The sequence below is a fragment of the Symphalangus syndactylus genome, chromosome 8, assembly GCF_028878055.3.
Source record: "Symphalangus syndactylus isolate Jambi chromosome 8, NHGRI_mSymSyn1-v2.1_pri, whole genome shotgun sequence".
In the NCBI taxonomy this organism is placed as follows: Eukaryota; Metazoa; Chordata; class Mammalia; order Primates; family Hylobatidae; genus Symphalangus; species Symphalangus syndactylus.
In genome coordinates, this window is record NC_072430.2 from 20674356 (window position 1) to 20679088 (window position 4733).

Below are 4733 nucleotides of genomic sequence, written 5' to 3' on the forward strand. Positions count from 1 at the left end.
GTCCCAGGGGGCCATATGATTGCTGTGCCTTTTTATCTCCATTGTTCGGAAAGTCTGGAAACACATCCCTGTGTCCGCTTGACCCGATGACTAAAAATAATGAGAATTCTGAAGAAGAGGGAATGGCCCACAGCCTAGGACTCTCCCCGATACGTGGGAGTTACTCAGCACTCTCCCATGGGGTGGTCCGGCCGGGGCGACGGGACGTAAGCCTCAGCTGCGAAGAAAAGCTGTTGCCATGGAGTTTCGGGCTCCCGAACACCCGAGCGACGCTAGTGTGGTCCCGCCTTGCGGCAGTTGCGGCTTGGTCTGCAGGCTCAGCTCCCTTGGGGGTTATTTCCAGATGCAAGTTCCAGGAAGACCCCTGGTGTCGGCTGGGGCGACCAGAGGCCGTGGGTGCCCGGGATTCGCCCACATTCACCAAGGGACGAAATTTAGACTGGACCGTTCCACAGGAGATTATACATGCAGTTGCTGAGATAAATCCACAAATTAAAAGATAACATTCAACTCGGTGATCACTGGACCATAAAGGTTGTGGTGGACTAAGAATACGCGGTTGCCTTGGAACAGCCTAATCATATTGAACTGCTTTCATGCCTTAAGCATTAATTAACTCCTTAAATGCAAATATTTAACACTTGCAGCAATTGTGTGTGCGTGGTTTCTTCTCGTTCTTTTTATTATTTTTAATAGAGACAGGGTCTCACTATGTTTGTTGCACAGGCTAGTCTCTAACTCCGGGGCTCAAGAGACTCTCCTGCCTCGTCCTCCCAAAGTGCTGGTATTACAGGCATGAGCCACCACGCCAGCCTTCTTGTTCTTTTTATTTTTAATTTTTAACTAATTTTTTTGAGATGGAGTCTCGCTCTATCACCCAGACTGGAGTGCAATGGCATAATCTCAGCTCACTGCAACCTCGCCTTCCGGGTTCAACCGATTCTCCTGCCTCAGCCTCCGGAGTAGCTGGGATTACAGGCGCCTACCACCATGCCCGGCTAATTTTTGTATTTTTAGTAGAGACAGGTTTTCAGCATATTGGTCACGCTGGTCTTGAACTTCTGGCCTCAAGTGATCCACCCGCCTCGGCCTCTCGAAGTGCTGTGATTTACAGGTGTGAGGCACCCCACCTGGCCTTCTTCTTTATAAAAAATACTGATTGTTTCAAAAAAAGGAGGTGGCCCAAGATCTCCAGACAGCTTGGAGGCTCCGGGCTTTCAGGCACTCATGAGACTTGGCTTTGAGTTTCAGCTCTCCAGTCATTTGTGGGAGGCTGGGACCAATCTTTTAACTTTCCCTAGGCTGTTAAATTGCCTGTAAAATAGGAGTGATACCACCAGCCTAACAAGGCTGTTAGGATTAAATAAGACATATGTGAAGCATTTTCTGAAGTGGTCTCCAAAGGTGAAATTAATTGCTTTTTTTTTCCTGCAAGGCTAAGGCACACTTGTACAGATGGGAGCCTTTATATTTCGTTTTTCTGTCCCCACCCCATTTTCTTTTTTATACATGCAACTCTCATTAAAACTTGTTTTGATAAACTAACGCTTTGAAGTTTTGCCAACTCAATTTGGGAACAGTTTGCTCATAGCAAATTTATTTTTTATTTTTTTGAGACAGAGTCTTGCTCTTTTAGGCTGGAGTGCAGTGGCGCGATCTTGGCTCACCGCAACCTCTGCCTCCTGGGTTCAAGCCGTTCTCCTGCCTCAGCCTCCCGAGTAGTTGGGATTACAGGCGTGTGCCACCACACTCGGCTAATTTTTCTATTTTGAGTAGAGAATGGGGGTTTCACCATTTTGGCCAGGCTGGTCTTGAACTCCTGACCTTGTGATCCACCCGCCTCGGCCTCCCAAAGTGTTGAGATTACAGGTGTGAGCCACCAGGCCCGGCAATTTTTTGCTTTTTTTTAATCAACAAGAAAGTAATGTCAATTTAAATGTAAAAGTATTCATGCAAGATCAGTGCAAAACTTAGAAAATATACTTCAGCATTCTTTCAAATGACTTACTAGTTCAACTATTCTAAAATTCACCTGATTCATTTTCAGATTTTTAGTTCATCTCTGCATTCCTTGCTGATATGCAGTTAAGCAGGTAAACACTTTGAAAGTTATTCAACCAGTCATGGTACAATGAAATATTATAAATTACCTCTGTTTCTTTCATGAAATGAGCTTGCCATAGTTACAGGGGGAATGGCTTCTAGATAATTTTATATATATTGGTAGGTTAAAAAAGGAGATTCTTTTTTTTTTTTTTTTGACATCGAGTCTCACTCTGTCACCCAGGCTGGAGTGCAGGGGGCAATCTTGGCTCACTACAACCTCCACCTCCCGGGTTCAAGCAATTCTCCTGCCTCAGCCTCCCCAGTAGTTGGGATTACAGGTGTGTGCCACCACACCCAGTTAATTTTTGTATTTTTAGTAGAGATGGTTTCACCATGTTGGCCAGGCTGGTCTCAAACTCCTGATCTCAGGTGATCCACCCACCTCAACCTCCCAAAGTGCTGGGATTACAGGTGTGAGCCACCGCACCCAGGCCAGAGATTCTACTAATTCTAGTATACCAACTAACATGTTTCCTTTGTTATTCTTTCCCTCTTTTAAAATCAGTTTTCGGCCGGGCGCGGTGGCTCACGCTTGTAATCCCAGCACTTTGGGAGGCCGAGGCGGGCGGATCGCGAGGTCAGGAGATCGAGACCACGAGGCGGGCGGATCGCGAGGTCAGGAGATCGAGACCACGGTGAAACCCCGTCTCTACTACAAATACAAAAAATTATCCGGGCGTGGTGGCGGGCGCCTGTAGTCCCAGCTACTCAGAGAGGCTGAGGCAGGAGAATGGCGTGAACCCGGGAGGCGGAGCTTGCAGTGAGGCGAGATCGCGCCACTGCACTCCAGCCTGGGTGACAGAGCGAGACTCCGTCTCAAACAAAAAAAAAAAAAAAAAAAAAAAAAAAAAAAAAAAATCAGTTTTCGTATAAACACGAAGTTAATGTGATGGTTTTTATTAACACGTACTGTATGGGGACAGCTGGTGGAGTCAGAAGACCTAGGTTCTGATCCAACTGCACTGCTCATAGGCAGTTGCTGAGCAAGGTGCTCAATCTGTCTATCTCACCTTTATCATCCAGAAAATAAAGGGATTGGAAAGAAAGTTCTGAAGTCAATGTGGCACCTATCAGAATCTCAGTGTTTTCTTACTATGTTCCTCAACATTCAAACAGCACATTTTATGTTTTTGAACACCGGGGAGAGAACAGCACGGTGTGCAATAGAAGAAGCTAATGGTTGTAAGTACATTAGTAGCAGCCGAACCTAGAGGAAAGGTGGGAAGAGTGTCATCATGGGAAATGAGGTGTGTACTCTTCTCTTCATAATCATACTGCCTCTTCAAGGATCTTGGGAGCAGATACAACTCAGCAATGCTTGGTACTTTTGCTAGACAGCCTCTAGCTAGCTTAAACCCCACATCTATTGCATTTCCTGCTTCTAATTAGTACATACAAGCTAATGTATAAAATGTGAAAAAGTATTAAGAAAATGAAAATTACCTATTTTATCACCTAGTGATGACTACTAACAGCCTATAATCTTTTTTTGTTACATATACAATTATTTTTCAAAACACAGTATGTATAGTTTTATATCCTTTTTTTGTGTAGCACAATTTTTTCCCATTGCCATTTTTTCATGATTTTTAGTGGTTGCATATTTTTCCATCAAAAGATGTAGCATCACTTTACCACTCTTTAGAGCCTTCCCAATTTTTCATTAGGGGAAATGAACATCCTTATATACTAGTTTTTTTGCTGAATTATTTCCCTATGCTAGGTTGCTAGTATACTAACAAATTCAGAAGTTATAAACTTTGTACAGGATTTATTACCAATGTTTCCAGAAAGATTTCAACAATATACCCTCCAATAGAATGTAAGAGTGCTTCCTCATTAAATCCTTACAGGTATTGTTTAAATAAGAAGAATCACAAAATTAGCAAGTGAAATGACCCAATCACTTAAAATTTTTCTTTCTTGAGTTAATGGTTGGGTTGGACCTCTTTCAAGTAGTTATTGACATCTATTTTTTTTTTCTGAGTTGACCATATTATTTGCCCATTGTTTGCATTTTTTCTTCCTATTGATTTGTAAGAGTTATTTATATAAAAGTTTTTTTTTTCTTTTTCCTTTAGAAGTGAAATCAAGGCTTAATTTATCTGGTTAAGTTTTATAATTTTCTTTTTTTTTTTTTTTTTTTTTAAGAGACAGGGTCTTGTTCTGTCATCCAGGCTGGAGCGCAGTGGCACAATCGTAGCTCACCACAGTCTCCAATTCCTGGGCTCAAGCAATCTTCCTGCTTCAGCTTTCCTAATAGCTAGGACTGCAGGCGTGTGTCACCAGGCCATGCTTTTATAATTTTTTGTAGAAATAGGATCTATGTTGCGCAGGCTGGTCTTGCACTCCTGGCCTCAAGTGATCCTCCTGCCTGGGCCTCCCAAACCACTGGAATTGCAAGTGTGAGCCACGACACCTGGCCTATCTGCTGGTTAAGTTCTTTAAACGGACCAGGTAAAATGGAGGTTTTAATATCTAAATTCTCATGGATATCTGTGTAGTTTTATTAATGTCCTCTCCTCTTGTTCCTCACTCCTGTTTCATAGTAATAACAAGAGAAAGCTCACTTCAGTCACTTCAAATCCAAATGTAACAATGCAGAATTAAAAAATGGAAACAAGCTC